The sequence below is a fragment of the Rhinatrema bivittatum genome, chromosome 2, assembly GCF_901001135.1.
Source record: "Rhinatrema bivittatum chromosome 2, aRhiBiv1.1, whole genome shotgun sequence".
NCBI classification, from domain to species: Eukaryota; Metazoa; Chordata; class Amphibia; order Gymnophiona; family Rhinatrematidae; genus Rhinatrema; species Rhinatrema bivittatum.
Window position 1 is genome coordinate 32,928,392 of NC_042616.1, and position 12,480 is coordinate 32,940,871.

General features: G+C 48.4%; 1 protein-coding gene across 1 annotated transcript in view; it reads left to right on the top strand.

Annotated features, from left to right (window-relative positions):
- The first annotated feature begins 1,028 nt into the window (after nt 1-1,028).
- LOC115083775 overlaps nt 1,029-12,480 on the top strand; it is a 30,725-nt gene continuing 19,273 nt past the window's right edge. Inside the window, exon 1 of the mRNA XM_029587794.1 lies at nt 1,029-1,270. The gene's annotated coding sequence lies outside the window, so the exon portion shown is untranslated. The remainder of the gene's footprint in view (nt 1,271-12,480) is intronic.

Here is a 12,480-nt window from a genome sequence, read left to right on the forward strand (position 1 = left end):
AGGGGTCGGGGAGGCAGGAGCAGTTCCAGAAAATAAAGTGCCTGAGCTCAGGGAGGGCGGAGCAGGGATGTGATCCAAGCCCATGGAGCAGGGAAGAATCACAGATTGAGAGGTGAGCTGAGCCTGCCAGTGAAGGGAAGCCTAACCTGATGTGGAGGGCAAATTTGTGTGCTGCATTTTGACTTCCTTTCTGGAGGCGAGCGTCTTCCGTTTCACCTACTCCAAGTGGGCCTCTCTGATTGCAGTATGGTTTTTTTTTAATGTTGGCAGTGAATATTCAAAATAAAATGAAAGAGAAACAAATTGAAATGTAGTTTGTTTTTATTTCATGGACATTGCCATTTCCTATTTTGTGTTACAGGAGTGCAAATCCCTGATTTGTGCTGTTATTTCGAGGTTTCTGGATTCTGTTTGGCATTGCTGAAGGAGCCCAGTAGGGGGCGCTCTCTGCCCATGGGCTGCCTGGTTTCAGGTAGAAGCTGTAAAAGCCTGGGCACAGTTGGCAAGGGCAGTCAGCTGTCTCTGGGAGGGAGTCCTAGGTAGAAGGGAGTGGTCTCAGGCAGGATCTATAAAAGCCAGGGCAGGGAGCCACCAGCAGTCAGCTCAGTCCTTGGGAGTCTGTCCTAGTCAGCAGGTGAGTGGTTTCTGGAGCATTTCTGAGAGCTCTTTAATGCCTGGGGAAGTTTAGTGATTAATTCATTGATTGTACAATTGGTTGGTGTTGGTGACTTGGAAAAAGGGGGAGAGGGTTTTTGAGATTGGATTCCTCAGAGGAGATTGCAGGCAGGACAGACGAGAGAGAGTTTGATTGATTATATTTACTTTTATTTAAATTTAGGATTTTTATTTTACTTTTCTCCTTCATTTCTCTTTTTTTCTTTATGCATTTTGTCAGTATTTACCATCCATTTATTTGGCTATGAAAGCTTGTCTCTGTGATGTAATGCATTTATTTATTTAAAAGACATTTCCCACTGTCAGGCATTCTAGACAAGTTACAAACTTTAACATACATATAATGGATAATAAATACCTCAGCACATCGGCTGTGATCAAAGTCTTGATACAGTTCAGACTGAATCTTGATCAGAATAGTTCAGTGCAATTTCAATTTGCTGAAAAGCTTGTGCAAATAGGTAATGCTCTTTGTCTGGAACGATTTAATAAATAGTTCTCACTTTAATCTTCAGGATCCGTATTCCAGGAAGCTGGGCCGGCAACGCAGAACATTCTCTCTCTTCTTACACAAAAGTTTGTCTTAAAAAACGAGGTAAGCGCTTACCCAGAGATTGTGGCAGAACACAGATCATTGAAGTAGAGATTATATGCAGTATGGATCTTTATCATGAAGTGCTCTATGAATCAAGACTAAGATCTTAAATGTGATTATGCCAGAGAATTGGAAGCTGATGCAGTGGTTACAGTCATGTGATCATGTCACCCCATGCACCCTGCAGCACACAGGCTGAGGCATTCTGGCCCATTTGTAGTGCACTTAATGACTGATTGTTAAATGTACAGCAATGCTGGGGAATGGTGAGCTGACATCCTTAGGTTTTGGAGATGGAAATCAGAAGTTGTTTCTAACTGTGGATAGGTCAGGGATTGTGTGTTTTTTGGTTTTTTATTTTATTTCAAGCGACATACATGCAGAATACAAATGACTGCAGATGTTAGAACATCTGGCAGAATATATCCCTCCAGGACACATACAGCTGCAATCCTTCAAGCACACATTCTTCCCACACCCCCATTGTTGCTGGTCAGTGCCCCCTTGCAATGATTGTCAGAGGATGCTCCGACTTGTATAGAATGGAAAATATTGTAATACAAATTAATGTGAATGGAAAATATTGTAATACAAATTAATGGAATGTGCAAGCAGCACATTCCAGCAAGTGAAGTAAGGGAGGGTGGGCAGTAGGGAAGAGGGCAGTAGAGCGGAGAGGCAGCCTCAGGATTACAGAATCGGGGAAGCTTCTCTCGCTGAGAATCCCTGTGCAAGCCACTTCTCCCTCTGCTGCCTCAGGTACAAGCTTACAGCCGGAGGTAAAAAGACGTGTTTTAACTACTGATGCATTGAGCTAATGGTAAGCTAATGCTCTGAGAGCTAAAAAAGAGAAATATGTGCTAACCCAAAAAATGTGCAATTAAAGTATAAACTTAGCATGCATTGGAACATGAGTGGTACACAAAGTATATTCGTGGAACTCTTATCCCCCCATCTATAAAATCCACAAGACTCATCTCCACCACCAATAGGGCCCTTTCCCTCGCAGGCCCTTCCCTGTGGAACTCCATGCCACTTGACCTTCGCACCGAAACCTCCACACCCACCTTCAAAAAGAAACTCAAAACCTGGCTCTTCCTCCAAGCATACCCCCAATCACCTTCACCACCTATAAACACCTTAACCCAACCTCCATCTAGTACTAGTACTAACACCTACACCCATCCCCTCAAGACAACCACAAACCCCCCACTTATCATGCACACAATAATTTATCTCTTATTAGCACCGTACATATCTTCTTACCCCCTTGCACTGTTGCCCTTGCGCATTTTCAAATATTGCACACAACCTATGTACATACCGCTTGTTCATTGTTTCCCTGTACATATTTTCTCCTCACGTTTCCGTCTTCACCCCCCCTGCCCCCCCCTTTGTCTCGACCACCCCCTCCCCTCCCTCCCCTATTTATTTAGTTATTGATCTGTTACTATTTTCTAGGTTACACAATGTTCCTTGTAAAGGCTTTGCCTATATATATCCTTGTTTTAAGTTATCTGTAAACCGGCACGATGTGCAAACGGCTGCCGGTATATAAAATTAAATAAATAAATAAATAAATATTCCCTACACATAAAACATGATTTAATGTGCACATCCTTTACAAACATTGTGTTATGCACAGAGAACACACTTCTTGCAGAAATTGTATTTTAGCACAAAAATCCCACACCTTGAACTCAAGGTTCAGTCCTATAGGCTAAGGGCAGTCTCTCAAACTCCGACCAGCAGTTACATTTCCAGCGTTAGGAAAACCCGAGTTAAGTCTACTCACCTCTCAGCACTGGGGGTAATAGCTAATGCCTTGATTTAATATAAAATTTGCATAGAGATCCGCCAATCTCCTCACATCTTTGTGTGCATATATGTTTTTGTTACATCAGAGGTAGAGTTGTACACATAGAAATGTGCACACCACGGCATACTCACATGCACACATTAGGGGTGAGCAGCCCAAAACATTTTTTTTCATTTTTGGCGTTCCATTTAACATTTATTTAATTTCGGTTCTTTTACCAAACTGAAAGGAACACCCAAGGATGAGAAAAAAACTGGTGAAGCCCCAACATGGTGCTGGGGCTGGGAACTACCATGGCCCCATCATTGCAGCCCTGGGGAATAAAAGTGTAAGGAGGGACGCTCACTCACCTCCTGCCCCATCATTGCAGCCCTGGGGAATAAAAGTGTAAGGACGGACGCTCACTCACCTCCTGCCCCATCATTGCAGCCCTGGGGAATAAAAGTGTAAGGAGGGACGCTCACTCACCTCCTGCCCCATCATTGCAGCCCTGGACAATAAAAGTGTAAGGAGGGACGCTCACTCACCTCCTGCCCCATCATTGCAGCCCTGGGGAATAAAAGTGTAAGGAGGGACGCTCACTCACGTCCTGCCCCATCATTGCAGCCCTGGGGAATAAAAGTGTAAGGAGGGACGCTCACTCACGTCCTGCCCCATCATTGCAGCCCTGGGGAATAAAAGTGTAAGGAGGGACGCTCACTCACCTCCTGCCCCATCATTGCAGCCCTGGGGAATAAAAGTGTAAGGAGGGACGCTCACTCACCTCCTGCCCCATCATTGCAGCCCTGGGGAATAAAAGTGTAAGGAGGGACGCTCACTCACCTCCTGCCCCATCATTGCAGCCCTGGGGAATAAAAGTGTAAGGAGGGACGCTCACTCACGTCCTGCCCCATCATTGCAGCCCTGGGGAATAAAAGTGTAAGGAGGGACGCTCACTCACCTCCTGCCCCATCATTGCAGCCCTGGGGAATAAAAGTGTAAGGAGGGACGCTCACTCACCTCCTGCCCCATCATTGCAGCCCTGGGTAATAAAAGTGTAAGGAGGGACGCTCACTCACCTCCTGCCCCATCATTGCAGCCCTGGACAATAAAAGTGTAAGGAGGGACGCTCACTCACCTCCTGTCCCATCATTGCAGCCCTGGGGAATAAAAGTGTAAGGAGGGACGCTCACTCACCTCCTGTCCCATCATTGCAGCCCTGGGGAATAAAAGTGTAAGGAGGGACGCTCACTCACCTCCTGCCCCATCATTGCAGCCCTGGGGAATAAAAGTGTAAGGAGGGACGCTCACTCACGTCCTGCCCCATCATTGCAGCCCTGGGGAATAAAAGTGTAAGGAGGGACGCTCACTCACCTCCTGCCCCATCATTGCAGCCCTGGGGAATAAAAGTGTAAGGAGGGACGCTCACTCACCTCCTGCCCCATCATTGCAGCCCTGGGGAATAAAAGTGTAAGGAGGGACGCTCACTCACCTCCTGCCCCATCATTGCAGCCCTGGGGAATAAAAGTGTAAGGAGGGACGCTCACTCACCTCCTGCCCCATCATTGCAGCCCTGGGGAATAAAAGTGTAAGGAGGGACGCTCACTCACGTCCTGCCCCATCATTGCAGCCCTGGGGAATAAAAGTGTAAGGAGGGACGCTCACTCACCTCCTGCCCCATCATTGCAGCCCTGGGGAATAAAAGTGTAAGGAGGGACGCTCACTCACCTCCTGCCCCATCATTGCAGCCCTGGGGAATAAAAGTGTAAGGAGGGACGCTCACTCACCTCCTGCCCCATCATTGCAGCCCTGGGGAATAAAAGTGTAAGGAGGGACGCTCACTCACCTCCTGCCCCATCATTGCAGCCCTGGGGAATAAAAGTGTAAGGAGGGACGCTCACTCACCTCCTGCCCCATCATTGCAGCCCTGGGGAATAAAAGTGTAAGGAGGGACGCTCACTCACCTCCTGCCCCATCATTGCAGCCCTGGGGAATAAAAGTGTAAGGAGGGACGCTCACTCACCTCCTGCCCCATCATTGCAGCCCTGGGGAATAAAAGTGTAAGGAGGGACGCTCACTCACGTCCTGCCCCATCATTGCAGCCCTGGGGAATAAAAGTGTAAGGAGGGACGCTCACTCACGTCCTGCCCCATCATTGCAGCCCTGGGGAATAAAAGTGTAAGGAGGGACGCTCACTCACGTCCTGCCCCATCATTGCAGCCCTGGGTAATAAAAGTGTAAGGAGGGACGCTCACTCACCTCCTGCCCCATCATTGCAGCCCTGGACAATAAAAGTGTAAGGAGGGACGCTCACTCACCTCCTGCCCCATCATTGCAGCCCTGGACAATAAAAGTGTAAGGAGGGACGCTCACTCACCTCCTGCCCCATCATTGCAGCCCTGGACAATAAAAGTGTAAGGAGGGACGCTCACTCACCTCCTGCCCCATCATTGCAGCCCTGGACAATAAAAGTGTAAGGAAGGACGCTCACTCACCTCCTGCCCCATCATTGCAGCCCTGGGGAATAAAAGTGTAAGGAGGGACGCTCACTCACGTCCTGCCCCATCATTGCAGCCCTGGGTAATAAAAGTGTAAGGAGGGACGCTCACTCACGTCCTGCCCCATCATTGCAGCCCTGGGTAATAAAAGTGTAAGGAGGGACGCTCACTCACGTCCTGCCCCATCATTCCAGCCCTGGGTAATAAAAGTGTAAGGAGGGACGCTCACTCACCTCCTGCCCCATCATTGCAGCCCTGGACAATAAAAGTGTAAGGAGGGACGCTCACTCACGTCCTGCCCCATCATTGCAGCCCTGGACAATAAAAGTGTAAGGAGGGACGTTCACTCACGTCCTGCCCCATCATTGCAGCCCTGGACAATAAAAGTGTAAGGAGGGACGTTCACTCACCTCCTGCCCCATCATTGCAGCCCTGGGGAATAAAAGTGTAAGGAGGGACGCTCACTCGCGTCCTGCCCCATCATTGCAGCCCTGGGTAATAAAAGTGTAAGGAGGGACGCTCACTCACCTCCTGCCCCATCATTGCAGCCCTGGACAATAAAAGTGTAAGGAGGGACGCTCACTCACGTCCTGCCCCATCATTGCAGCCCTGGACAATAAAAGTGTAAGGAGGGACGCTCACTCACCTCCTGCCCCATCATTGCAGCCCTGGGGAATAAAAGTGTAAGGAGGGACGCTCACTCACCTCCTGCCCCATCATTGCAGCCCTGGGGAATAAAAGTGTAAGGAGGGACGCTCACTCACATCCTGTCCCTTATTCAGTAAGGGGCGGAAAACGCGCGTCCAATCCGCCGAACCTAATAGCGCCCTTGATGGCCCTATTAGTTATTCCCGCGTGATTCAGAAAACAAAATGTGCAGCTAAGCCGCACATTTTGCTTTCAGAAATTAGCGCCTATCCAAAGGTAGGCGCTAATTTCTTCGGGCACCGGGAAAGTGCACAGAAAAGCAGTAAAAACTGCTTTTCTGTGCACCCTCTGACTTAATATCATGGTGATATTAAGTCGGAGGTCCCGAAAGTTAAAAAAAAAAAAAAATTTGAATTTGGCCCGCGGCTGTCGGGTCGAAAACCGGACGCTCAATTTTGCCGGCGTCCGGTTTCCGAGCCTGTGGCTGTCAGTGGGCTCGAGAACAGACGCCGACAAAATTGAGCGTCAGCTGTCAAACCCGCTGACAGCTGCCGCTCCTGTCAAAAAGGAGGCGCAAGGGACGCGCTAGTGTCCCTTGCGCCTCCTTTTGCCTGTTTTTACCGCCGGGCCTAATTTAAATACTGAATCACTTTTTCTCCCGCAGACTTTACTGAATCGGCCTGTTTGTTCTCTGACCTTCTTTGGTTGGAAAAAGAAGTCGGTGTACATTAATAACAATGGGGTAGATTTTCATACTCCGCGAATAGGCCTACTTTTGTTGGCGCTCCAGGCGCAAACAAAAGTACGCTGGATTTTAGTAGATACGCGCGGAGCCGCGCGTATCTGCTAAAAACCTGGATCGGCGCGCGCAAGGCTATAGATTTTGTATAGCCGGCGCGCGCCGAGCCGCGCAGCCTACCCCCGTTCCCTCCAAGGCCGCTCCGAAATCGGAGCGGCCTCGGAGGGAACTTCCTTTTGCCCTCCCCTCACCTTCCCCTCCCTTCCCCTACCTAACCCACCCACCCGGCCCTGTCTAAACCCCCCCCTTACCTTTGTCGGGGGATTTACGCCTCCCTCTGGGAGGCGTAAATCCCCGCGCGCCAGCGGGCCTCCTGCGGGCCTCCTGCGCGCCGGGACGCGACCTGGGGGCGGGTCCGGAGGGCGCGGCCACGCCCCCGGACCGCCCCGGGCCGTAGCCACGCCCCCGGGCCCGTCTCCGGAACGCTCCCGACACGCCCCGAAAACGCCGCGCGGTTCGGGCCCGCCCCCCGACACGCCCCCCTCCGAGAACCCCGGGACTTACGCGAGTCCCGGGGCTCTGCGCGCGCCGGTAGGCCTATGTAAAATAGGCCTACCGGCGCGCAGGGCCCTGCTCGCCTAAATCCGCCCGGATTTGGGCGGATTTAGGCGAGCAGGGCTCTGAAAATCCGCCCCAATGTGTATGTGACTCTTTTTCCATAAGGTGTGCTATCTGTGGAAGTCAGTCTGCGTAGCAGCCAGGAGATCTCTGTGTCACTGTCCACTCTCCACACAACACTAGTACTGGTATTTGTGTGTGTGTCTGAGTACTAGAAAAAAAAAAAAGAGTACACTTCATTTATTGTAAGAATAAAAAAATCCCTAGCCTTTCCTAGTGACAGTGCAAATTCCTTCAGGCCATTGAGCCCCTGGCTGCTGCTTTACAACAAACATTGGTATTCATTGGTATCCTTATACGCCAACGACAACTTGCTTTACACATCCAAACCCTCGGTATCCGGGCCGCATTTTCTGCGTCTTCTAGCGGAGTACAGTGGCATTTCCGGTTATAAAATAAACATTGATAAATCGGAAATATACATTATTGACAAATTTATGCCAATCCCCCACTGCGTTGCTAAATTTTGTGTTGTACAAGACAGTTTCCAATATCTTGGCATCTTTTTTTCCTCGTGACTTCAGGAAACTATTTGAGGCGAATTACAAAGATCTTAGCGGTGATATTAAAGGCCGCCTGCAACGTTGGGGTGAACTGCCAATCTCTTGGATGGGTAGAGTCAATTTGCTCAAAATGAACATCCTTCCCAGTTTGCTATACCGTTTTTACACGTTTCTTGTGACATCCCTCATCGGGTTCTTGCAGAGCTCCATGGCTGGTTAGGTCGCTTTATTTGGAATCTTAAACCCGCTTGCATTCGGCTTAGCCAGTTATGGCTGGCAAAAAATCAGGGTGGTATGGCACTGCCTAACCTCCGTCTTTATTACTGGGCGGCACGGTTAGTTTGTTTGCAAGCTTGGCTCTGCGGCTCAGAAATGCCTTGGGTAGCTCTCAAGCAGGAACAAGCAGGGGTTTCCAGACTCTCAATGCTCCCTTTTCTGCCGCATGGATCTCAGTTATTGCACACAGTGTGTCGGACTCGTCCCATAGTAGTGCATACGCTACGTATCTGGCATCAGGTACTGTGTTTTATCAAATTGGAGGGGGAGGAGATCTCTCCCATTTTGTCCTCTTTATAGTAATTCTATTTTATCTAGTTGTACTTTTTCTCTGGCTTTCAAAGACTGGTGAGCACATGGCCTGATTTCCCTGGTTCACCTCTGGAGTGAGGAAGAAGGGGAGGGGGTAGCTTACTTCTCTACCTTAGTTGAAGATTTTGATATTGTCCAGGGTTCGTAAGTTCACTATGGGGTAAATTTTAAAAGCTTCACGCCCGCGACCTTCACCCATTCCCAAACCGTACCCTAACCTCCCTTCCCCTTCCCCTAACCAACCCACCCCCTATCCCTATTCTAGGGCCCCCTGCACCTTTGTCCTACTTTCTGCGCATGCTTCCGGGCAGGTGCAGATTGTGCGTGCCAGCACCCAGCGGGCATGCGATCCTCCCCCATAGCAGCAAATGGCCCAGGGTTTTGAAAATCTGGCCCTATACACGGCTATGTCAGGCTATTCGGGGAAGAGTTCCTCTAGACCAGAGCTTTCCAAAGTGTGTGTCGCGACACTTTAGTGTGTCGCCTGCAGTGTGCCGGTGTGTTGCACAAGCCCGGTGCACGTGACACACCAGCAAGTGGGAGCCAATGCGGCCGCCGGTGGACCTCATCCCACTGGCGGCTGAGTAGTAAAATATTGCTGTGCTGTGTGCCGGAGATGCACAGCAGGAAGATCGGCAGGGCCGTGGTGGAGCTTACATCACCACGGCCCGAACAAAAATGTCACGCAGGTGCTCCTCCTCCTTCCTGCCCACGCGGCCCCGGAAGGAAAATGTTGCTGGAGCCGCGCGGGCAGAAAGCAGGAAGAGCAGGTGCTCCGCCTCCTTTCTGCCCGCGCGGCCCTGGAAGAAAAATGTTGCCGGAGCCGTACGGGCAGGAAGGAGGTGGAGCATCAGCCACATGCAGAAGAGGAGCAGCGTTGTTGCAGCGGGCGAGAAGAGGAGGAGGCCCGGTAGCAGGGTCTCCACCGCGATCGGCCGGAGAAGATCAGGGCTGCTGCAGAGCCCATCCTGCAGCAACCCGTGAAGAGGAGGCCCAGAGGTAAGAGAGAAGCTGAGGGCCCGATGAGTTGTGTGCGTGTATGAGGTGAGTTGAGAGATTGGGTGTGGGAGTGAGGACCTGAATGTTTGCAGAGACAGCATGTGAGAGCCTGTGTGTGTGTGTGTGTGTGTGTGAGAGACAGCATGTGACAGTGAGAGCCTGTGCTTGAGCAAGACAGCATGTGGGAGTGAGAGAGCCTGGGTGTGTGAGAGTCAGACAGCATGTGCAAGAGAGAGACTGTATGAATGATTGTATGAGAGAGAGCATGTGACAGTGAGAGCCTGTGCTTGAGCAAGACAGCATGTGGGAGTGAGAGAGAGCCTGGGTGTGTGAGAGTCAGACAGCATGTGCAAGAGAGAGACTGTATGAATGATTGTATGAGAGACAGCATGTGACAGTGAGAGCCTGTGCTTGAGCAAGACAGCATGTGGGAGTGAGAGAGCCTGGGTGTGTGAGAGTCAGACAGCATGTGCAAGAGAGAGACTGTATGAATGATTGTATGAGAGAGAGCATGTGAGAGCCTGTGTGTGTGTGTGAGAGAGAGAGAAAGCATGTGAGAATGAGAACCTGACTGAATGTATGAGGGAAGAAGATAGATGGAGAGAAAAGAAATAGAAAAAAAAGACAATATGAAAGGAATTGGCAAAAAAATAAGAAAGGGGAGGTGCAACAAAAAAAGCCTGTGACCAACCGATTAGAAAACTAAGATCAGACAGCAAAGGTAAAAAAAAACAAATAAATTACTTTTTACTGATTGGCACATGTAATCTTTGGTAATGTGCAAGAGTAGCACTTTCTCCATGCGGATCTCACAATGTATGAGATCAACATGGAGGAAGTGGAAGCCCACGGGGCCTGCACAGAGGAGGTAGCAGAATGGGCTTCAGTGCCAATAGCAGCAATCAGTGCCTCCCAAATAGCCATGTGGCAGCAGTGACAGTGGCAGCAGAGGAATGAGAGAGGCTCTGAGGTTGCTGGCAAAAGAAAGAGAGGGGGGTCTGCCTTTAGTGTGTGCATGTGTATGAATGGGAGTCTGCCTGGGAGTCTGTGTGTGAATGCATGGGTGCCTGACTGAGGGTGTGTCTGTGTATGAGAATGTATGGGTGTCTTCCTGGGGTTTGTATGTGTGAGAATAGATGCCAGCCTGTGTGTGGTGTATGTGTGTGTGTGAGAATGAATGTGTGCATGCCTGGGGGATGGTGAGGGAGTGGTGTGAAAATGAATGGGAGCCTGCCTGGGGGTCAGTTTCAGTGTGTGAGAATGATTGGGAACTTGCCTGGGTGTGTGTGTTTGTGTGAGAATGATTGGGAACTTACCTGGGTGTGTGTGTATGTGAGGGAGCCAGAGCGAGTGTGTATTTATTTATTTATTTATTTATTTATTTTTAATTTTTATATACCGAAGTTCTTGTGGGAATTACAAATCACTCCGGTTTACATAAAACGATGAACTGCCCAACAGCGGATGGGGGCTTTACATAGTACTGTAGAACATAAGGAACAATAAACCGGATGTCAATTTAACATAGTAATAATAAATATAATATAATATGTATATACAATTTAACTATTTAACGTAGTAGAGAAGACCTGTCAAATCTACCATATAGATACAATAAGAATAATATAGTGAACTTATGGATTCAAAAATTGATTGAGCAGTTGTGGAGTCCTGATAGTAGGAATCGGTGAGGTGTCGATAATTTAGGGATACCTAGTATGAGAAAATCCAGGGGAGTAAGAGTTTGTGTGTGGAGGGGGAGAGAGTGTCTTAGAGCCTGAGAGTGTGTCAGTGTCTGTGAGAGCGAGAGGTTATGGTGGGTGTAAGAGCATGAATGTGTATGTATGTGACAGTGTATGTGTGAGAGAGGATAATCTCCTAATCCTGGACAATATCAGGGTGACTGGAAATCAAGAGCTCCCACGTATGGACAGCAGGGGCTTTTTAAAATCCTTATTAGTTTTAATTATTGGGTGTTATTTGATATATGTGCTGTTTTGAAATATTTTATTGGTGTTTGGGAAATTGTAAAAAATGTATATGATTTTAATTAATAGAAATTCTATTTATCAGTAGTTTTAAAATATTCTTTTATTAGTATGGTTTTACTATTATAACTGATGCTTTATGTTTTTTGATTTTATTTGTTTTATGAGGAATGGTGGTTCTGTTTTTCCATTGTTAATACACAGAGTCTGGTTGCTTGGGGTTTCCATTTCAGTTTTTGTTTAATTTGTGCTCCTTTATTTTGTATTCTGTATTTGGTGAGGGTCTGTCTCTGCTTTGTGTGTGTGTGACCATGATGAGAGATTCTGCTAGCATAGGGATCTATAGCAATCGGGTTTGTTTTGTTTCCTCAGTAGGTGGTGTATTGGTATTCTAGGACCCAGTGTAATATTTACCTTTGTGTTTTCACAGGTAGGGGTATTGTTGTTTGAGTCCTTGGTGTTATTACTGTTATGTTACAATGGGATTGCAGTATAGATTTTGAGTGTCTTTTTTGCGAGGTTTTATTTTAGTTCACAATGTGCCTGGCAGAGGAAGGTGTTTGTGCTGCTGTTACTGTGAGGTGACACCAGCATTTGAAAATATCTTTTACTATGATGAGCTGTAAGGGAAACATCCAAGCTCCTTTGTTTGGGGAAATTTCAGTGGATGCACAGAGTTAGAGAACTGAAGATGCAGGATTTGTATTGACATTCTGTCCCTTCCTATAAATTCCAGACTTCACTCTCATAGCCAAATAGAATTAGTTGAAT